Source organism: Acomys minous (genome assembly GCF_964271855.1).
Source record: "Acomys minous genome assembly, chromosome: 3".
In the NCBI taxonomy this organism is placed as follows: domain Eukaryota; kingdom Metazoa; phylum Chordata; class Mammalia; order Rodentia; family Muridae; genus Acomys; species Acomys minous.
In genome coordinates this window covers 6,926,732-6,951,411 of record NC_140485.1, presented here as the reverse complement: position 1 = coordinate 6,951,411, position 24,680 = coordinate 6,926,732, and the positions used below count along the sequence as shown (strand labels likewise).

Here is a 24,680-nt window from a genome sequence, read left to right as displayed (position 1 = left end):
AATACACACACACACACACACACACACATACCCTGTGCTTTCCACTCCATTCACAGGGGTGATTTAACTGAGAAGTGCTCTCCACAGTCTTAGAAATGTAAACATTTGATGGCCAGTTGGTGGCACTGTTTTGAGAGGTCTGGGTAATACACCCGTGCTGGAAGTATGCCACTGAGACCAGGCTTTGAGAGTCAGTGCTTCCTGTCCTTTCTAATCTGCTCTCTCTTCTTCCTGGGAAGGTGTGAGCTCCCAGCTTAGGGCTGCCATGCCTGGACTATGCTGTCACATCTCCCACCATGCCTTCCCTGCACTTCTCAAGGCCCTCGCTGCCCTTCTTTTGAGATGACCTCATGATCGCGAGGCTGTCAATCTTGGACTCTATTCATGCTTACTCCCTGAAGGGGAGTCTCATCCTGCCTCTCGCTTACCAGCCACTCACACACTGGGGACTCCAAGCTTCTCCCTTAGCTTTCATATTTGCATACTTATACCTACCTAACCCAGTGTCTCTATAGAAACACACATTAAAAAGAAAACAAACAAGAAACAAAAATCCCTCAAACCTGCAGACTATCCACCCATCTCAGCAAATGTAAATCTTCCTTATTATTACTCAGATGAAAAACTGTGGCAATATGCCACTCCTTTCCTTCTCTAAATTCTACACCTACAGTGTTGAGTCTACTTTCAAAATATACCCAAGGCTAGTAACATGAAACCCTGCACTATTTTGGCCAACCCTAACCCATCATTACCTTTCACCTGGATTGCTGCAATGACCCATGCCATCACTGAAATCCATAATTCAACAGCCAGAGAGATGTCAGAACAGGTAATTCTGCTCAGAGACTTTAAATGGCCTCTAGTGTTGCTGAGAGAACAGCTAAAGTCTTTGTATTGTTACAAGTGCTTGGCCTCAGCCCTTCCTGAGCCACACTAACCTCCTGCCACTGTCTCTTGAGGATCCCAAACGTGCTGGCTCACGCAACCGTAGGACTTTATCACTGATGGTGCTTCTGCTTTAGTGACTAGTGTCATCTGCCATTGCTCTTCCGCATCTTCCCTGGCAGCAGGGTCTGTGCATATAACCACTACTGATGCTTATAATTCACTTTTACCCACTGGTGGATAATCTGCAGTGGCCCTGGCCTCTATTCTTGAATGCTGGTAACAGCCTACATCTCCTCAAGACAGTAGCAGCCAGAGCCGCCTCCAAATGCCGTTGTATCCCTGGTCCATGACATGACTTATTATCTCAATCCAAAGTCCCTCACTCAACCCTACTACATGACAGCAAGGGCCAGCTTTCCCCACACCTGCGACTTTCCCTCTCCAGCAGCTCTGAAACTCACATTTGCGAAGGGACTGAGTGGGTGGACATAAGAAGTCAGGGCAATGTGTCATATAAGGACTTCGGCAACCCCTGGAGAGAAACCAAGAGGCTCATGTCTTTGTCCCATGCCCGAACAGTGCCAAACTAAACCAAAGGTTCTAGAGAAGTTCAATGTGGGAGGCTGACAGATTCCAAAAGACTTAGGGTAAAAACTACAAATGAAACTTGAACGAAATCACAGCCAAACGTGTAGCAGTGTTGTAGATGTGACAGACGTACTGGGTAGCAGACCTAGCTTCTGACCAGATTTTCCAGTCAGAGATACCCCTGGTGAATATCTCCACAACTCTCGCCTACGGTCAAGACACACTTCTCTATCTCAGAGCTGACACCTGAGGATGCTGACTTCTATTTCTGGGCAGAATCTCTGTCCTGTGGTGCATTTAATCAGGCAAACAACGTATTGCCTGCCTGTCATTCTCGAAGCAGCAGATTCTGAACCTCTCAAGCTAGTGTCAAAGCAAAACTTAAATATCCAGTTAGAGGAAAAAGTGGGGAAGAGTCTGGAACACATAGGCACAAGAGACAACTTCCTGAACAGAACACCAACAGCCCAGGCCTTAATATCAACAATTAATAAATGGGACCTCATGAGGCTGAGAAGCTTCTGTAAGGCAGGTGACACTGTCAAGAGAACAAAGCGACAGCCTACAGACTGGGAAAAGATCTTCACCAACCCTACATCTGACAAAGGTCTAATATCCAAAATATATAAAGAACTCAAGAAATTAAACACCACCAAACCAAATAACCCAATAGAGAAATGGGGCGCAGAACTAAACAGAGAATTCTCAACAGAGGAATATCAAATGGCTGAGAAACACTTAAAGAAATGCTCAACCTCCTTAGTCATCAGAGAAATGCAAATCAAAACGACACTGAGATTCCATCTTACACCCATCAGAATGGCTAAGATCAATAACTCAACTGACACCACATGCTGGCGAGGGTGTGGAGAAAGAGGAACACTCCTTCATTGCTGGTGGGAATGCAAACTAGTACAACCACTTTGGAAAGCTATCTGGCGCTTTCTCAGAAAAATGGGAATAGGGCTTCCTCAAGACACAGCTATTCCACTCCTTGGAATATACCCAGAAGATGCACTACCACACAACAGGGACATATGCTCAACCATGTTCATAGCTGCCTTATTCATAATAGCCAGAACTTGGAAACAACCTACATGTCCTCAGTAGAAGAATGAATAAAGAAACTGTGGTACATCTACACTATGGAATACTACTCAGCTATTAAAAACAAGGAATTTCCAAAATTTGTGGACAAATGGATTGAACTAGAAATTATCATAATGAGTGAGTTCACACAGAAGCAAAAAGAGCTAAATGGTATATACTCACTTATAGCGAGACACTAGTCCAAGGTGTACGTCCCCATGAAAAACTGTACCTACCAGGAAAGTGGGTAAGAGGGGAGGACATCCTATTGAGACGCTAGGTGTGAGAAGCCTGGGAGAATGAGGAAATAGAAGGATCCAGCGGGTCCTGGAAAACTACAGGCGAGTCTGGGCCCTGGGGTCCTCCGCAAACTATGGCAACAGCCAAGGAAAATATAGGCAGTAAACTTCGAACCCCTACCCAGACTAGCCGATGGACAGAACATTCTCCACTGTTGAGTGGAGAAGGAGATCTGACTTTCACACAAACTCTGGTGCCCCATATTTGACCCTGTCCCTTGGATGGAGATGCCTGGTAGCACTCAGAGGAAGGATAATAGGTCATCAAGGAGAGACTTGATACCCTATGAGCATATACAGGGGGAGGAGGTCCCTCTCAGACACTCAGACACAGACATAGGGGAGGGGAGTAGGGGGGAAGTGGGAGGAAGGGAGGAATGGGAGGATACAAGGGATGGGCTAACAACTGAGATGTAATATGAATAAATTAATAAAAAAAATACATATAAAAAATATGGAGCCCAAAGGAGTTCCAGATGAGCTCAGGGATGAGCAAGCCGAGTGGGAAATCCCTCGGAACTTCCCTCTGTAGACATTTAGATCTCAAATGCACCCTGGGAGACTTGAAGTCACACAAGAAGGCGACAGAAAGAAGGAACCCAGAAAGATGGTTTTCTTAAATAGCACACATAAAAATCACCACTTGGAAGAAAGCAATTTAATTTAACAGCCATTAAATAGATACACGGAGAAACGACCAATGCATAAGTTAGATTCTAGAAAAGGCAATGCAGCGTGTCGTTGTTCTGCAGGTACCCCTCCTATGGACCACGCTCATCGCACGGCTGGAAAGCTCAGGCTGAGGTCGGGAGACACAGGAACCTTGATTTATGACGCCAAGGCTCTTGCCAACCACGGCTGGAATGAGCACTCTATACAGAACAGTCCGTATGTCTACCTCCTGTGTTCCATGCCTTTCCTCCTGATAATGAAATTTCAACAGAAGTGGAACAAGTGTGGTTTCTTTCTTAAAGATATATATTATAGAGGAAAAGTTAATCACAGAGCTCCATCCATAAAAACAACGCCCCACTGCAAAGTGTGGTCTCATTCGCAAGTGATAATACTGCATAAAGGTAAAGAGGCTGCAGAGCAATGAGCAGCTTCTGCCAGAGGCACAAAAAGTAAACTGACTACCCTCCTAGGTCCAGTGCCATATGCATTTTCCTTCTACAAAAAACACAAACAAGAATCTCTCTCTCTCTCTCTCTCTCTCTCTCTCTCTCTCTCTCTCTCTCTCTCTATCTCTATCTCTCTATCTCTCTATCTCACACACACAAGAAAGGAAGAAAGAAAGAAAGAAAGAAAGAAAGAAAGAAAGAAAGAAAGAAAGAAAGGGGAGATTTTAAAAATCATAACAGTTCTGACTTAACCTGGAGATTTCATTTTGGATTACATCCAAGTTCACTTTAATGTTCTTTACAAGAAATTAAAATAATTTTTTCTTCCTTAAAGTAAGTTTTTATACACTTTGGAAGGCGTTGGAAATTCACAATTTTGGAGCTGTTACGTTAAAAACATTTTTTGTTCTCTCTCTCTCTCTCTCTCTCTCTCTCTCTCTCTCTCTCTCTCTCCTCTCTCTCTCTCTCTCTCTCTCTCACACATACACACACACACACACACATACACACACACACACACCATGGGCAAAACCTGTACCCAGAAAAGTTTTCCAGGTCTAAGAGTGGGGCAGATGAATTTTTGATTAATGCTGCCCTAAAGCTCCATGACATTCAAGCTGCATTCGACTACATGATATTATAAAAGTGTCACCTCATAAAACTGAAAACGAGGGTTTAAATCATTGCTCAAGTGAAAAAGTAATTTCAGACAAAAATATCTATCACATATAAAATATTTATTGAGTGGCATCTACTGTTATACATAATTTATGAAACACCTCTTGGATAAGACAGAATGCTTAACATAGCGGGGCTGGCTTTCCTTCCGTAACTCCTGGCACAATGGGCCTCAAAAAGAAGTAAAATATGTAGAGTTGCAGATTGCTCACAGTGAAACAAAGCCTTCCGTCCACCAAGTGCATTTGCATGAACAGGGAACTCCAGAGTGACCAGATGTGCCACAGTCATTTTTAACAATGTGTTTCTTACATTTGCAAAAAAATCTAAGCTCAACGTGTGTTGCCTCAACTTCCAGACACCTATCTAAGTAAAACATTCCTGAATGTAAAACACATGCAGACATGAGACAGACACATCTCAGCCACATTCGGGGACGTCAGGGGTGAGGCAGAAGGTGGCAAGCAGGATTTCCTAAATTTAGAGAAGACTGCATAAGGATACTCTTTGCTATGGAGGAGGGGCTTGTAGCTACCACACAGCACTATAGTGAAGAGGGCTCAGTTTTTTAAGTCATGACTTTATCCTTTGTTTCTCACCCTGAGTCATGTAAATTCAATCACTTCCTTGGATAAGTGAAAAAGACACGAATAATGGAAAGGCATACTGGATTAGGAGCATAACTCAGTGCCAGAACAAGAGCGTAGCCGGCATGAGGTCCCGGCTCGCACTGAGCCTGCTGAGAGGAGATGGCCATGCCAGGCTCACCGTCAGTCACGCTAGGTGCTGCCTATTGGTCCTGTGAGGAATGACTTTAACATAGTTTGTTTGTTTTGTTTATTTATTTTTTGTTTTGGGTTGTTTTTCCATCCAAACAGTTAAAAGTAAATTTCAGGAATATTTTGGAAATTTAGTCTTAGATATTTTGCCAACTGGTGACATTGTACAGCTCTGACTCATAGAAAGAGCAGCTAACTTCTGCAACCCAGAACACAAACATGGCCACACAGGGGCATGGCGGAGAGCTACAGCACGTGCCTAGTGTGTGTGGGAAGGGGAGGAAAGCCAAGCAGGAGGTAACACTTCTATAAAAATAAAAGCCAGTAGCAGAGGTTATCTGTCAATCTGAAAAACTGCACATGATTTAATCTAACAGATGGAAAAGAAACTGAAGTATTTGTTGTCTTTCAATAAAATGTATCTTTATTCTAAGAACTATTTCATAAAATGATTTTTAAAAACCCACTAAGTTGAGAAAAGACATTATGGGACCAGTTGGGGTGGTTCTCCTTCACTGTCAAGATGACTGGATTTAGAACTGACATGGAAACTCAGCAAGGTGCCTCTATGGAGATGCTTCCAGAAAGGCTTGACTGAGCAGGGACGACCCGTTCCTGAATGTGGGTGGTCCCATCACATGGACCGTGGTCCCAGACTAACATGACGGAGAAAACTGAGCACCAACACTCATTGCACTGGCTTCCTGACTACGGATGCCATGTGACAGGCTGTCTCATGTCCCTGTCGTTGTTGCACCTACTCCATGACGTCCTATCCCAAACTGTGAGACAAGATAAACCCTTCTATTCCTAAGTTGTCTCTGCCAAGCATTTTGTCACAGCAAGTAGAAAAATGATTAATGTCCCCCGTACACCATGTTTTGGTGAGAATTCCATGTTTGGGATTGTGTTCCTCCTGTCCTGACAGCTGAATGGCATCAGCAGTACCAATTAGTGGCTACAAGGTAGGCTGCATTTCCTTGCCCATGAAACGCTAACGATAGGACTTTACTGTCTCCAGAGACTGAATGTTGCTAGTGGAAGTATTGAGCCAATGACTTTCTTTTAGTCCATGGCACACAAGTTGTTTTTCAACTCACGTTTAAAGAAATATCCCATTATCTTTGAAATTCAATAGTATGATTAGAACAGATCTCAGAGTTGAAGACTCTTTCCATTTTCCTGGAACACAACGCATTATCCCAATCTGCAGACTCAGTTTTTCAATTTTATGAAATTTGGCCTGTCTTGCTCTCCATCCTTTGTTGCATCTGCCGACTCTCTCCTCAGGGAGCACCGATTACCCCAACATTGTTCTGCCTCAGCCCCACGCTCTGGCCAGCTCCAGCCACGTTAATGCCGGGTCATTTCATCTGGATTCACTCACATTATCCAGGATTTGCTCTAGTAACTTGATTTTCAATGCATCTATTATTTTCCTTGAGGTTTCTAATTTTATTTATTAGTTCTGCAGTGATATTGTCTTAGACCTCAAGATGATTCTTTAGCCCACAATTTTTTTTCATCTCCCCTGCTTTTTATTATCCTCTTGCTTTGTTTATTGAGTTCCTGCTTCTCATTAGCCGGCTTCATGGAATTAAAGAACTGTAAGGCCTTCTTGTCCTGACATGTGGTTTCATCTAGATAAGGATCGTTTTGTCTTCAGCCGGCTTCATGATTCATATTCATTTTCTCTCTTTCTCCTCTTCTCCTTTTACATAACTGTCCTGTTTCTTTCTGTTCTGTCGTATTTGTGACTCTTCTGCTCAGAAGACTGAAGGGTCTGCATTGTTGGCCACATTTCTCTACCTCGAGGCCATGAGAGGAGGCAGTAGACCTTGTAGAAGGCACCTCGGGACTCCACCCTCTCTTACATGACTGGTCCTCTACACAGCTCCTTTCTTCTGCTTGGAGGACCAGTTCCAAGGGCTGAAGGAAGGCGGCAGTTCCAGCTTTGTGGCCTTCCACCAGGATTTCCTTGTGATATGTACCAGGCACCTCAGTAAGGTATTTCTTATTAAAATTAAGTTACCATTTTGACTAGCAAGTGTTCTGTAATAATTAATATTTTCTTAAAATCTACAAATGCTGAATAGCCACTGTAAGAAGAGAAAATGACCTAAGATCCAGAAAGTATGCCCAAAATGTCTATGACACAGAATCCATTGTTTTCTGAGCATTTTCCCCACTAACAGAAATGAAATGGTTGCCAAAATTATCAAGAAGCAAACAAAACTGTCATCTGCCTCAGTTACATGCAGTGCACACAAAACCTGCAGAAGTCATGGAGAAACAGGGAAGAGATGTTTCTGCCGCTTACTTAGAGGCCACACGGAAGTTTCCATGTTCTCAGAGAGAAGAATGCAGTGAATGAGAGTGCCAGCTGATGTGCCCCACACACGTGCAATGCTGGCGTGCCCCGCACACGTGCAATGCTGACTGGACCTCATGTGAGGCCCCTACCGAGGTTAACATCTGGATCATAATCACATGAGGGAGGAAGGGAGGCAGGCAGATTAAAGGACTAGAACTAGACCCAGAGTAGGCCCTACCATCAGAGTTAGGCTCCAGGAAAGGAGGCTCAGGTCGGAAGGCAGAGTAAGAAATCCACAGGTTAACAAAAGAGGAGAAGTACTAACAGTCAACCTGCAGTTCTTTTCACCCCAGTCTCAACCCCCAGGGCATGCCATCTTATCTGCTCTGCCTATGTGACATGGCTGTGACACCTCCAGTCCTCTCTTGGCCCTAACTGCCTCTGCCATGTCCATGATGAAACATGGTGAAGATGGTGACTGTTCTATGGACCTTGAAACTGCAGTGAAAATGGCCAGAATAAGTCAGAAGCCAAAGCGAATCTAGCTAAACTTCTAGAAGACAATAAAAAGCAGCCTAGTGTGCCCACATCTTCATACCTTTCAACTCACACTGGACTGAGAGGAGGTGACCTATGATGTCATAGAAATTGAAGAGGGAATACAGCAGCACTGTTTTCTCATGACTTTGAAACATCCCGTATGATCCTCTCGTCAGGAGAAGCACATCGGAATAGACGGTAGGCAGTCCCGGGACTCAGCAGGGCGTGAGGGGGAGGAGAAGGGCCCCGCTATCCTCTACTTTGCAGAACTAACACATCTAAATGTCCTGGCAGGACTGGCCTCTCAACAGTAAGTATCACTCACACTGTCCTTTTAATGAAGAGAAACTCTCAGGGCAGCTCAATTTCCATTTCACTCCCTATTGTAGGAACATTATTTAAGCACAAGACCTAACTGTTGGCATGCACTTTGGAGAAGATACTATATAGGTCTTTTTGATGAAACAGTCCTCTTTGCTGAGCAAATCATCCAGATGCTGGTATTTAAATTATGCAAAATACATAATACCAATTAAAGAAATTATGTGTGAAAATATGCAAGAGCAAATTTCCTCACATTAATATTTAACTAGACTTTTAAAGTGGAGCAGGATCTTATGATCACAAATACTTTAGTATATTTGACCTAAATGGGAGCCTAAAATATCCAGGAGGATACACAGACAGCTCCACAAGGGTATTTTCTATAGAGCACAGACTTTCGCATACGGTCGGGCAGCTAAAAGCAAGGATTATTTTAAGTGGGGCGCTGTACTGCAGAAAGCCTCAATCTGACAAGGGCCTTAAACTCTTGTCTTCTAAAGCTGTCCTGCTCTTGTTTCTCAGCCACGGCACAGCCAGGCTTATCTCTACCTCCCAGCCTTTATTCAGGGGCTCACATCCTCGGTTCCCCCAGGGGTGCTCTCAGCTTCTCACAAGCTCCTTCTGAACAGTTTGCACATTCCTACCCCGACAAGTAAGATGACCTCTGATGAATGGGCCCCTTTGCCATAGAAATAAAATTGTTTGGTTCGGTTTTAACGGAGAAGGCAGACCATAACCTCCCTTTCCTCTAATTACAGACTATCCAGCTAAATTACCAGAACCTAATTAGTCTCAGGAACCAAACTGTTCAAACAGCTGAAGACTGTCAGGAACTCACTTCAGTACAGACAGGAGTTCACATCCTGGCAAGAAACATGGGGAAATGAAGGAATGCCCACAAAGAGAGAAAGCTGATCCCAAGCCCATCACCCTGACTAACACTGTCCTCTGGGAACGGGCTACGTTAATACTTTCTAGACCATCTGCCACCCAAGCCCAATCCCCCTGAGAGTTCACGCTGCCTACGCTGAAGCTCAACTCCACCTCGCAAGATTGAGACTTCTGAGTGACTGGGAATATAAACGCATATCTTGGTTGCATAAATACTCTGTGGCCAATTGTATTTTCCCCAAGTATTCCGGGAAGTGATACACTATACTCAGAAACATAATTAACAAACCATCAGCAAGATAAACTGCAGTGAATCAAAAGGTCACACAAACGCAGATTATGGAGGAAACGGTGTTCAAAGCCCAAACGTAATTTAGAGTGCTGGCTGCACAGGCCTCGCAAGTTTATTAAAATAAGAAACATAATCCATTTTACAATAAGAAATCATGTTTGAAAGCTTTTTAAAAAGAAACGTACACGTGACTAACATTACAGACCTTGTCGAGGGTACATGAAAGGAAAGGCAAGGCCTAAATTGTGTTTGCTGGTTTGAGCCATTGGCAGGAAGTGGCACACCAAACTCAAAGTGTACCAGAAATGTGTTTCAATCACGCACGTCATTTATTTTTGCTAACAGGAACAGCGCAAGCAGGACACTTGCCTAAGTATCTAACCCTCACAAGCACAACGAGTCCAGCAGCAAAGGAAGCAAACTCCTACTCCATCACAAAATTCAAACCCCCATTCATTAAAAAATGTTTTACAAGCTGGATGTGTGTGGTGTCCTCACAGTACTCAGGAGGCTGAGGCAGGAGGATCACATGAGCCCAAGGTTCGCTGAGACAAGATTCTGCCTCAGACAGTCACACAAAGGAAACACATTTGTTTAAAGCGCTTAGTAAACTGAGTACTGAGTCACTGCAGAAAGACTCTCAGTGGTACCATCTGCTGTTGAGTAACATTTATACCATGGAGCACTTCTACTCCAAAACCTATGTCGGGGCCGGGGGCCGCCCAATCACAGGCTAGATCAGTAGATCAGGCTCAAGGACTGAGTGTAATTTTTATATTTTCAGATGGTTGAAAAAAATCCAAAGAAGAACATATCTTGTGATATGTGAAAACTGGTGTTTTACTAGAACACGTGTTCCATGCTCTTTCACGGATGTACTATATATGCTTGCCTTTTGTTTTTGTAGCAGAATTATCAGCCATAACATGTACTGAAGGCGCTGCAGACAGAAACTGCTTATTTTTCAATGGCTCCTTGTAGCAACAGTTTGCCAACTGCTGCACTGTACATACATGAGTCCATGGAAAGATGGGCTCAAGACTGCATAGCAAAACCCAACCAACCCTCTACAAACTACCCAGATACACATGAAGAGATTAGAATAGGTAAGTTCCTGGGATTCATCGAATGAAATAATATACGGTTGACTCTTCATAGCTATTTTTTCTACATCTGTACAGTCAACTGCAAATAAAAGCATCCGGGGGTGGGGGGGGAATCCAGTTCAAAAAGCTGAATTTGCAGAATGCCAAGCACTGCACCCATTCCCCATTTTTCTAAAAAAAAAAAAAGTGTCACAAGTGTGCCTTTCTAGAGACCCCTGTCTACACACCAGCTTCTTAAACTGGGCACTGCTCATGACAAGACTTGCACACACACTGTGAAATGAAGCCTTTCCAGTGACTGTGTTGAGCATGGCAGCTTCTTTTCTAAATATCCCCTATAGACTAGCAACCTACACGGTGTGCCTCAGCATCTTCATCAATGGGTTGAGCAGCCTCAGATTTTGGTGCTCTGGGTGATGGGGACTCAGAGCCATTGCTTGCAGACACAAAGACAACTGTACAGTAGTGAGAAAGAACAGCTACAGAAAACACAAACAGAATTTTAATAAAACAGAGAAGAAAACTGTGTTAACTTTCATGAAGTTTTCAAGAATATCCCAAATAGTCTTTCCAGACAGAAGTCAGAATCATGGTTACCTTCTAGCTAGTAAGCCAGAAATAAACATTGGGTGGTCATGGTGGTGGGATTTAAAGCTAGAATATGCCATTTCTTCATTTATATTTTTGGCTACCAGTTATATTCAGTTTATGAATGATTAAAGTGAATACATGACTTTGAAAAGGTTTGTTCTATGTTAATAATTCAATATGACTTCTTGACCTACAGCAGCTGAAGAGAAACAGGGAGCGACAATGCCTAGGAAAAGGCAGGTGCAGGATAACAGCAGGATGACAGAGGACAGGGGAATGAGTGCTCAGTGTGCCACCTGGTACATTTGCCATAGATCCTCATCCACTGCTGTTTCTGTGAGCACACAGAGACTTAAGAACAAAATGAGACACTGGCACAGGCAATCTGGCACTGAAGAAAGCAATATAAAATATTGCCTCAGAACACCACTAGAGATGGGCATAAAATATACCTAGGGTTTCTAAGATGTCATGAGACTGAAACAGTTGAGAAATTCAGATACTAAAGTCTCACCCTTGACCTCTGCACTTGCCCACCTTGGAAGGCAGTGCTTTTCACAGCCCACCAAACACGTCTTGCCCTTCTCAGAAATCCATCCACTGTTCATATTAACATGAGGAACAAACACAGCCACAACAAGTGCACACACTGTTCAACCATTGTGCTATTTAATTCATGGGTCTGGGTGTCACCCAGTTTCTCAAAAGCTTTCTCCCCAAATGGGTGATATATATTTTCTAGGCTCTAAGGGGTAAACTTTTGTAATAGCAACAGAAAAAATGAGACTCTTATGGCAAATGATTTTCTCAGGATAACATCAGAGAGTAGGTTCCACACAGACACAGAGGCAATTACCTCTGTTGATGCAAAGCTATCACCCATAACTCATCCTGGGCAAGCTTGTAAGAGCTAAAATGCCAAAGCACATAGAAATAAAACACCATATTATTTCCAGTTGTATGTTCATGGGTCAGGAGTCTGGAAATGGGCTATCTGCACACTCTACCCATGGTCTCAGGGGAATAGCAAACTGTGATCCATACCTGCACTCCCATTTAAGATTCAATATCCTATTTCAAGTTCATTCAAGTCATTGATGGAAATTAGTTTCTGATAGCTCTAGAATTGAAGTCCTCCTTCTAAACCTGTCTTTCAGGCTGTCTGCTAAGGAACACTCTTCTTAGCAACAGGAGGACACCTACAGGTAATAGGCAATGGTTCTCATAAATGTCAGCCTCCTTCTTCAGATCCACCAGGAGACTCCAGATGTCATGGTAGACCCATCATGACATAACCTGTTGATGGGCTGGAACCTCTCACTTTCCACTCCTACTAACTTTGGAGGAGAAGGCTGCTGCAAGGTGTTTACAGCCAAGAATAGGAAGAGGTCATCTCTGGACTCTGTCTAACCCAAACATGAATATAAATCCATTTGCTTAAGGTATTTCTTGTGTATATATGTATGCATGAAGAAGTCTAAGGTCAGCATTGGGTGTCTCCACCTTAGAGACAGGATCTCTCATAGAACCTGGATCTTGCCTACTTGGCTTGACTGGAAAACTCCAGGGATGCTCCCTTCTCTGCCTCCCATGTGCTGGAATTACAGGGACACACCATCATGCCCAGCTTAAAATGGTGAAGTCAGAGCTGCAAATTTGTACAGTCAGCCTCAGTACAGACTGAGGCAGCTCCCAATCCTGATATTTATAATTGTTAAAGGATCTATAATTTTTCCTTAACATGTTATATCTTAAGTTTCATATAACTGTTAGCTAAAACTAAACTGCACATTGCTTTTATTTCACTAAGAAGAAGGTGTATACATTTTCATATATATTTATCCATCCAGTTACAGTAAACAAACTACACAAAGAAATATTCAATTCCAGGAGACCAAGCTGACATTTCCACCACATCTACTCTACAGTTATTCCCCCAAAGAACTCAAGAGGCTTCACTCTCCATGTGCTATCCCTCCTACTTCCTCAGTTTTCATTTCAATATTAGACAAACAAAGGAGATTAGGTAGGTGCAGATCATAGGACTAATATGTTCCTTTATAGAATCTATATATAAACTTATGTATCAATAGAAGACTGTGTACCTAAAAATCTAAAGTATTAGTGAAAGAAAAGATGACTTGCTACCAAGTTCAATTCCCTTATGCACATCCTGTGGTCAAGATGGTACCCACGGCCCTCAGCATCATGACAGTGCTTCTCTGCCACTTGCTTGGTTTCAAATACTGTGGATGCTTCTAAGATCTATCAACATCAGACAATGGAAGCATGGGCTCAGTTTGTACGTCTTCTTTAAGGAAACATCTTTTGGACAGTAAGTCTGTTGCCATCATATCACAGGCCAGCACTCACTGTACAAACTGGGGTCCCATCCTCCTTTGCATGTTACTTGGATTCCTACCGTAGGACTCTTACTAAGCTTGAGAGTTGATGGCTATACCAAGACTCTTAAGTCTCATGCTAGGTAGGGGTCTGAAAAAGCAGTATCTCTCATCAACTGACTGCATCCTTGAGTAAGTTCTTTTTTTTTTTTTAAGATTAATTTATTTATTTTATGTATGGAGTACTCTATCTCCATGTGCACGTGCACGCCAGAAGAAAGGAATCAGATCCCAGTGTAGATGGTTGTGAGCCGCTATGTGGTTGCTGGGAATTGAACTCAGGACCTCTCTGGAAGAGCAACCAGTGCTCTTAACTGCTGAGCCATCTCTCCAACTCCTTAGGTTAGTTCTTCACTTTGCTCCATCTCAGGTGTTGGAACATGGGGCCAATAGTGCCTATCCCATTGTGCCTGAGACGTTCACTACAATGAACACGAAGCTCCCAGTGCCCTACAGGACATACCTGGAGTCCAGCAAGAGCTTGTCAGTGTAATCTGGCCAAAAGAATAGGCATCTGTGATTTATTTACATTTATATACTAAAAACAACAAAGTCTTTGGGTCTGGATTATAAATGAACCAAGTTTTAGGTTAATTCAACTGAGGTTAAAAATCTTTTTTTCTCAGCCCAAAACATATAGAGCAAGTTTTCAGATATGTACTTACACTTGAACTAGAATGGATTTCTATCTCAATAACGCCATCCATGTTCAGCATACCTTAAGTCAAGACTGCATGTGGCCCACCTAAGCAACAAACACGTGCCTTTAAGAGCACACCCTCATTAGTGGTTTTTCCTCCTGCCAGCACTACTGACTCTGGGCTGCAGCTCATTACTATTGTCCAGCATTGAGAGGATAATGTACATTAGAGCTAGCACAATTAAAATCCAGAATTCAAAATTTAACCAAAGGTTTTAATGAATATAAACTGTTTTTATTCTATTATAAAGCTGAAAAATGATAGGTTGAGCCATCATATGGCCAAAATGACTATATATTACGAGCATATGTGCCTATTTATTCTTATCTCTACTCCTCCCCAAATCAATAACAAATGTGTATTCAATTGCTAATGCTAAGAAATCAAGACCCTAGAAAGGTCCTGGCCTCATAAAAAATGCATGTATGAATCTATGCATTTATTTATTCATTCTTATCACACACACACATACACACACACACATACACACACACACACACACACACACACACACACACACACACACACGATAAATCCTGAGTCACTGTCACAAAGGAGTCCACAAGAATTAATTTAATAATAGTTTAAAGTGAACAATTTTTTACATCACAAATGGCTTAGGACTCTAAGTACTCTCAAATATCTTAAGTAGCAGAAACATCCTTTCCCTAGAAGAGTTTTCATGCTCCCGTGGTGTTTTGTGTTGAAGTCTGCAATCCTAAAAGAGACCATGTGCCAAGTTCTCACTCACACAAGCATGTGGCCTCACTCTGTGGCATGCCACATGACTCAGGAATGGTCTGCAAACTACTGCAGTAATGCACAGGGTAAACACTCAGGGCCTGAAGTCCAGGCAACAGGAACTTTACAAGGACTGAATCTAATAAAACTTTAGTTTATACTTTTGTGCACCCCTCTTTTCCCATCTTATTATCTTGAAATTCATTTTCATTATGTTTACAGAAAGTTGGTATGCAATAAGTTAAAGTTTAAAAACATAGCAAAACTAGAAACTGACCATCTGTACCATAGGTACCCTGCTCCCTGTGGGAAGCTCCTGAAATGGACAGCCCACAGCCCAGGGGGATGCAGAATCCATCCTTGCTGCCCTGATGTCTACACTACCCATAAAGAGTACAGGGTTTAAAGCACAGAAAAAGCAGTCTGTCGTCTCCCAGGAAAAGCAGTCTGTCATCTTTAATGTGAGCACAATTGACCGTTGGGCTTCAGCTAAACCGTGAGGAAACAATCAAGACAGTCAAGAATCGATTCTTTGCTAAAAGATAAATTCAAAAGTTTAGATACGACCGGAAAGGAAGCTCACCGATGTCTTAGTGACAACAACAGCAAGCGTCAGATGGCTCCAAAGGCAGCAGCCCTCTGGTCATTATCAGGCCACCAGATTGGGGTTACTTTTCCCTTTAATTAATCTAATGAACCGACTGTCTGGCTTCAGAAGACATTTTTTAAATGTCACTGCACACCTCAGGGCTGCAAGTCTCCCCTATCCCATCCTGATTCCATTAGCGCTTGCCCGTGGTGACATTTTATGTCTGCATCCACATATGCCCCGATAATGCAGTCAATTTGTGCTTTATTAACCCAATTAAAATACAGAATGGTTACGAAATGGAAATTTACAAAATTAGAACAATTCCTTAAAATAGACTATATCTTCAATTGTAAAAAAGAATGTGGGAACTTAGCTTCCCGATTAGGTTACCCAAAAAAGGCTGAAAATCTAGATGCGAAACAGAGGAAATGCTGACCTAATTATATGAGAATATACCATTTAGATTCCAGGTACTGTATTTAGTGTTAAAGACAGCAGGCACACTAAGCAAAACTGGATCTCTGAAGGCTGTGCAGATTGGATAGAAACTGAGGCTATGCAAAACTCACAGGCAAAATTCAGAAAAATACAAGTTATAAGAAAAGAACTGACTCTCCCCTGGATTAAATCTACCCACATTCACCAACTCTAGCCCCACGTTACCTCTCCTACAAAAACCTTACCTTTCCTAAACTAGTCTTCCCAGTGTAAAGTACCAAGCAGGCACCCCAAATGAAACACCTGCTCCCCTGGAAACTAAGAGAGCATTTTTAAAAAAATCATTGAACCCATGGATCATGCCTGAACACACAAAAAGAACAAAGTGCTTAATACATCTCATGGGGCTTATTTGATTTGTCTTAAATATGGGCCACTTAAAACTTTTTTTGTTTTCCTTTTAAGTTCCCCTTGCTCTAACAAAACTTACTATGCTTACAAAAGACTCCACTCCAAGGTTAGTAATCAGTAAGTGTTGCAGACAAGGAATAAATCACAGACTCATTCTGACGTGGAAAAGAAAATATACTGTGATGACTTCTTGATTGCCATCTTCAACTGAGATCAGAGACCTGACTTTCAACTCAGAGAATCCTGGGCAAAGGAGGAGGAGGTGAACCACGGAGGTGTCTGACAATTTCATGATGAAGAGGAAGGTGTGAAGGGGTGGGACCATAGCCTGTAATCACAGCAGGACGCAGTGTGGAGGAAGAGGCAGGAGCATCACAAGTTTAAGGCCCTATAATAAGTAAAGCAAAGAGGAAAGGGAGAGGGAGAGGGGGGAGGGGGAGGGAGCATAAGGATGGAGACAGGGCAGGGTCAAGGGTGAGGAGGAGGAGGGAAATGGCACAGACAGGAAAAGTCCATTGAAAATGCACCCTAGTTAAAGCTTCAGGGAAGGCACTGCTTATGGCAAGGACAATCAGATACACCAGCAGCAGCCCTTGCATCCTCATCTGCCTCCTGCTAAAGTGTTAATAAAATGCTGAGCAAACTGACAATTTAGTAAATACTTTGAAATTAAGATACAAAGTGTCACTGAGGCAAATGCTAAAAAACAATGCAATCATGGAAGTATACAATGAAAAACAGTAGGTCAGACAGAAGGATCCTTCTTTCCGGGAAGCTCCACATCCCTGCTGCTAGTTTGGTAAGAAGAATCTCCTTCCTAAAATAGTCTATGTCATTTCATGACTCAGATCTCACATTCCTATTAATGGACAGACCAAAGCTCACTGTGTCTTGGTACATAACAGAGACAACAGAAACAGGCAAAGGGAGGCACAGCTACCTAACAGAGTCCTTTGGAGAAAAGGTTTTCATACTGCATTTATGCTATGGAAATAAAGTAGGTGTCTCTACATATTGTGATGGACACCCCCCCGCCCAACCTCTTTATCTGCCCAACAGGTCTGTGCTCTGCTTAGGCTTTCTACGTTACACATTAAACTGCTCTTTCCGTCTGGCTATAATATAATTAAGTAATATCTCCCTCCCTGGACTGTGATTCTCTGAGCATGGGGACAGCCTCTCACTCAAGTCATTTTGTAATCCAGAAAGTTCACAGCATCTGGTACATGGTATGTACTTAAAAGATGATGTTGGGTTCTACCGAGCTTTAGACAAAAAGAAACTCAGCATTTGGAAACAGACATAGTCATATTTCAGACCCACATTTTGAAGCTCAGTTTGATGACAGGAGTTCAATACTGAAGAAGCTTGAAAGCACCACTCTTTGGAGAGCAGAAGAGAAAATGACAAGCAGGATATATCTTGCCCTGAGATTATGAGAATTTATTTTAAATGACAGATACCATATAGGCATAAATAGAATATGGTGCGGCTCAGATGACAGCTTCATCTTCTGCTATTCCTACACGATCTCCAGCAAGTTTGGGTCACTGAGATGTTCTATGTCAATGTCTCTTCCACAGTCTATAGAAAAAAGCTTGTCAGCATACACTCTGCAAACCATCTTCCACACGCACATGGGAAGTGTATCTAGAAGATACAAGTGAGAGACTCACCAAGAGCTGCTAATTTGGAATCACCATGGCTAATGTCTTCAGGGAAAATATTTCTGTAATTGTAAACTGTTATCTGCTTCCTGGTGGGCAGCACTTATAGCACCAAGGAGAAGATGCTACCAGACTCAGGAGACACACACACATCTCATGAAAGTGACAGGGGCAGGAAGAGGGGAAAGAAAGCTCCTTAGTCACATGGGAAGTTCATGAAACACACCCACACTTCCTTTGACATATCATAACTGGCTAAAGCTAAGACTTCACCAGAAAATGGACAAAGGGGACAGATGCCATGTGGACAGTGTACACATCCAGAGGACCTTACAGGCAGCAGCTGAGGCGGGAAAGATGCCACTCGAATATGAACATTTTTACTTAAGGCTCAAGGGTGATACTTTAATCTGATGAACCTTATTTAAGGATACAGAGTCAAAGAATAAATACAAGTGGTCAAAAGTGGAAATGAAACAGAAAGAAAATATCTTACAAGGAATTGTAAGATAATTTCACTGTGGAGCATTTTGAGAACTAATATTTGTGGTCTAGAGTAAAGAGAGCAGAGAGTAATTTTATAAACCTATTGTTGCAAAAGTAGCTACTAGCTCAAGCATGCACCTTCTTAAATCCTGGAAACAGAAAGTATACACAAGGAAAGATACAGACAAACATGGATACATAAGCAGCACCTCAGCCAGCATCAAAGAGCTAAGCCACTCATAACAGCCTTATCAATAGTTGTAGCAAGTTTTAATTCAGGTACCTCCTCATGAGTTAACTATGGAAACCCAGGAGGGACCTAAGACAAAAGGAGTCAGAAAGAATCCAAATCGAGTTAATGGCAATGGTGTAGAAGAAGCATTGAAACCACTGTGTATCTAGATCTTGACATTCAACAGCATCAAGTTCAATAACAAGAGCCAAGCGATACAACTGAATGAGCATATAACAGAGAAAGTATAAAGAGAACTGGATCTAACACACTAAACCCTGGATGGCATCGCAGCACAGGAAAACCATCAATATATGTTATGACATCTGGTTACAGATGACAGATAACAACTCCAAAAATTCTTGCAAATAGAATCAAGTCATTTTCACAGAATTAGCCTAAGCACCTTAAAGATTTAAATATTAGAAGTTATAAAATAATGTGTTTTTCTTTATAATCACAAAATAAAGTTACAAAATATAACACAAAATCTAGAAGCCATGAAATCAAGCTGTAGTAAATCTAACTATTAAAATTACTGCTGGGATGGGGCTGAAGAGATGGCTCAGGTATGAAAAGTACTGGCTGCTTTTCTAAGAAACTGGGTTCAATTACTAGCAAACACATGACAGCTCACAGACCTCTGTAACTCCAATTGCAAGGGACCCAAGGTCTTCTGGCATATGCATGTACGTACCACATAGACATGCAGCCAAAACACCCATACACAAAAATATAAACTAAAAATGTAAAACAGAAACCTACTGCTGGGCTGGAGGGGTAGGCCTGCAGTAGAGTGTTTCTCTACAACCTCTGTGAACCACATTCCAGGGAAACTCAGAGTAAGTGTCACAGGACTATAAGCCAACACTTGGCCAGCACAATTTCCCTAGGAGAGACTGATGGATCAGAACCTTGAGGTATTAAACAAGGTGAAACTGTGATTGGAGCCAGAGTTTTCAATGAAAGACCATGAAGGAATGTGCTGGGGCGAGGCCAGCCTCACAAAGCAATGTGTTATGGGGAAACAACACATTACTGAAGGATGAATGGATTATTTGAAAATATTCCTAGAATCAAGTTAGAATGAAAAGACAGCATACCAAAACATGGGTAGTACAATGAAAGTGATCCTAAGAGGGACATTTACACTAAAAATAGAGAGATCACAAATAAATAACAATGTACCTCAGGCCTTGGGAAAACAACAGCAAGCCAAACACAGACTCAATACATGAAAAGAAGTAATTAATATCTGGAAGTGAGAAAGAAAGAATATGATAATTCAGTAAAACAGTTATTCTTTGAAAAGATAATAATAATAATGAGAAAAAATAATAAAAGGAGAGTTTAAAAAGGAGAGTTTACAACAGATAGCAATGAAGATGGTATTTGGGATTGCTATTAGAATTAGGAAATACCTTAAATTTTTATGCTCCACTATATTCAACAAACTAAGAAAAATGGATAGCTATGGCTTACCAAAAGTAAACCAAAATAAGATACACAATTTTGAAAGACTTATAAAATGAACAATGAGATTGAAGCAGAAATAGACACACATGCAAGAAAATCTCCAAACAAAAGACCAGTCAGGGCTACACATTAAGGACCTGAGTTTACTGTAAAAGCCTAGTGTAGTGAGAATTTTGGTGTCTTTAAAAATCCCATTTTGTTATGTAAACATATTTTTGTTTTAATCCCAGGTGAGGGATATGGGTCTGCCTCAGACTGTATACAGCAGCAGACAATCATTTGCCTTGTGAGTGTTCTGTGAGGGGTGTGATTCTGCCAGCTGAAGTTAGTTTAATTCTGGGGACTCTAGAGATGGTATAAAAAAGACCAGAGCCCCAAGAGAGTTTGTGCAGCTGTTCCTCCTGCTGGTTATTGCTGCTGCTGCTGCTCGTGGTGGTGATTTGTCAAGTGGTTGAGAGAAAAGAAACAATAAGAAGGGGTCCCGCTCAAACTATGGCACCAGCCAAGGACAATACAGGCGGTAAACCTTAAGCCCCTACCCAGATCTAGCCAATGGACAGAACACTCTCCACAGTAGAGTGGAGAGTGGGACATTACTTTCTCACGTACTCTGGTGCCTCACCTTTGACCATGTCCCCTAGAGGGGGAGACCTGGTGGCACTCAGAGGAAGGACAGCAGGTTACCAAGAAGAGACTTGATACCCTATGAGCATATACAGGGGGAGGTAATCCCCCTCAGGAACAGTCATAGGGGAGGGGAATAAGGGGAAAATGGGAGGGAGGGAAGAATGGGAGGATACAAGGGATGGGATAACCATTGAGATGTAGCAAGAATAAATTAATATTAAAAAAGTTAAAAAAAAAAGAAGAAGAAGAAGTTGGAGATATCCTGATGAGGCAAAGATGGGACTGGCCTCAAGGAACTCACTGCCCTAATTAGCGGAAGTAGCCTAAGAAGAGCTCAATGCCCCCCTCCCAACTACCTGTTCCTCCTACCTAGCGTTAGGGCATTGGACGGGATTAGGTAGAATAGGGCTGTAAGGGAGATAGAGATATAAGAACACAAATAAAACAGCTGAGAAAGGATGCCAATGACCCATTGCTGAGAACGTCACACAGTTATGTCATGGACCACGGTAAGGTCTAGCTGGTACTCAACTGGATGCTTCATCTCCAATTAGTGTTTATAGTAGTGGCAGATGCTATAAACATTATCAGAAAAGAAAAGCAATTAGCAATCTCACCCAGCTATGAACCCCATGAGCTACAGTAACAACCTGCCTATAAGGTATGCACATTGGTACAATAGTAGCACAAAGTCAAGAGTACTGTTACACAGATAAATCTGACTTTCGTCCTTACCTTCATAAATACCCATCATGACATTCATTCCTAAGGCCACTGGCGAATGACGTCATTATTCTCTTGTCTATTTAATGCTGTTTTAAAACAGCATCATCACTACCAACGATAAAGCTACTGAATAAGGTTTAGAGCATCTTTGTAGATGTTCTATCCTTAGGTTGCTTATCTTAAGGAAGATGTAAATAAAATGAGACTGCCAATGGCATGGAAACCGAGATGCTGCTCTGAGTCAAGGGAAGATTATAATTACAAAGTAGAATTAACCCTGAACATTAGTGGATCAGAAGTAGCACCATCCCAGAAGCACGAGACCTGGCTTCTACTGACATTCTTCACTGTAGGCCCCAGAACTTGCTGAAGAAATGGCTGATTCCAACAGGGGCTTGAGATACCTGTCCTGATAGAGGATACAAACGTTTAAAGATTATGAGAGTATGCAAAGGAATGGGTTGAAAATCAGCCACTGGATGGTTATAAAAATTTGTACATCAAAAAGGTGGGGAACCACTCACCCACAGTCTATTTTTTAATGTCATTACTGGCTTTCATCTCTACTCCAGGCAATATTGCAAAGTGTGAATCCGAGTGACTTAGCTCTTGCCTTATAAACCTTCACTTTCCACATCAGCGTGGTTTTTAATCCCACTTATCAGTGCCTGACGGGGGAGGGGGGCACAGTGAACGCTGCCTAGCACTTATCTCGGGTACAGAATGAAGTTCGCTATTAAATAATACTGTGAATATCTTTGCTAGTAGAATCCTAAAGCTCCCTCCTCGGTGTGTTTAGAAATATTTAACAGTAAGGCTACCCTAGCTAAGGAGTTTCCCCTTAACATTCACGATGACTGGCAATGGAGCAACACAATAATCAAGGGTAACACAATGGCATCACAGTGCTTGCATATTGGCCCGAAATCAAAGCAGGAAAGACAGAGGCAAAACCCTTTTATCCTTTGGTGATGAAGAACTCACCTGCACTACTCAAGTAAAGCACAGCTGAAAAAAAGCATCAGAATCAGTGTTTCAAAAAATGAAATTGTTTTCCTACAGCTTCAACGTTAGCCGATCAAGAAATCCACTAGAGATTCTGCTACAACCCAGATTAAAATGGTGTCATTTTGCTGTAAGTCACTTTATTGCCAAAATGCAGCTGCTGTGAGAACATGCCACAGAGGTGCTAAGGGCCCCAGGTGAGTAGAGAAAGACAGATGCAGCATAAGCAACTGACTGGACAAGCAACTTCTGGCAAAGAAATGACCATCAGCCAAAGGAATTCAGATGGCTGCTCTATATGAAAAAACATTTGCTGGAAGTAGTGTGTGGCACACCCTTTCATCCTAGCCCTCGGAGGCGGAAGAGGGCAGGTCTCTGCGAGTTAAAGGCTGGAAGTAGTGTGTGGCACACCCTTTCATCCTAGCCCTCAGAGGCAGAAGAGAGCAGGTCTCTGCGAGTTAAAGGCTAGTCTAGTCTACACGGTGAGGCCCAGAACAGTCAGAGCTCTAGAGAGAAACCCTGTCTCAAAGCAGATAGATAGGTAGATTATAGATAGGTGATAGATAGATAGATAGATAGATAGATAGATAGATAGATAGATAGATAGATAAAGTAGATAGACAGACACAGATAGACAGACAGATGAATGCTAAATTAGGAAAAATTTTACCTTCTCACAACTCATGTTTTCATCTCCTAGGTAAATGCTTGCTCAAGGGCAGGCATGAACATAAAAGCAATTATTAAGAAATCAAATTCTAATTTAAAAGTCTGAACAAAAAGCTTCTGCAACCTGTATCTGAATGGCATTTCTGATATCACTTTTTGATTAATAGTCTGCTGCACAGAGTGTAGCATAAGCTGCATCCTTTTTCCTGGAAAAAAACTTGGTATTCATAAATAAGTGTGGCTTAATATTCTAAAAATGGTATGCAATTTTTTTAAAACATAAGGCTTAATAAAATGCCAAGTTCTACCCAAGATTAGATTGTAAAAGCAGCTTAAGCTACAATGAATTAAAAGGAAAAGGAAGGAGGGGATGGAAATCCATGTGTAAATGCCGGCACATGTACATGTGCACACACATGCTCACCCACCAGTCTCCCTGCTAGCTGTTCTGAATGAAAGCCAAAAAGATTAATGAGATGATTTCTAGAAAATTCTTTGAACTCTTTGGAAGAAAGGTGTTATATAAATAGAAGGTATTAGTTTTCTTACTCTAAAAGGCAATTTTATTCACTCAGGATGAAACATAATACAACTAATATCCACTCTGCTTGCTTTCAACAATGAAAGTTAATCAATTCAGAAGTCTTCCTAGAACTTTCATTGAACAAACACCAACTCCCTATTCACCAACCCTAATGCTGATATGCTTATCATTTTTTAAACAAGTGCCTGGAGTCGTGGTTTCTTGCCAAACTAATTTAATATAAATTTAATTACAGCTATACTGATATGTCTGACTTTTGAAATGCTTCCCCATTAATGTTTTATTCGCATAAAAAAAGCATGAAATCCAGTCTTTGATCTCAAAAGCGTGTGACCGCAGGAAGACAACATGGTTCTGATGTCACGGTCAGTCACTCTTCTACCTGGGAATGGTGGTCAGGGATTCCTACAAAATACTCTTCCCACGCCCTTGGCCTTCATCAATTCCCAAACTATTCTAA

At 41.9% G+C, this 24,680-nt stretch overlaps 1 protein-coding gene across 11 annotated transcripts in view; it reads right to left on the bottom strand.

The window, feature by feature from the left end:
- Window positions 1–24,680, bottom strand: part of KIF16B (kinesin family member 16B) — a 266,440-nt gene that overhangs the window by 138,477 nt on the left and 103,283 nt on the right. The window lies entirely within an intron of this gene.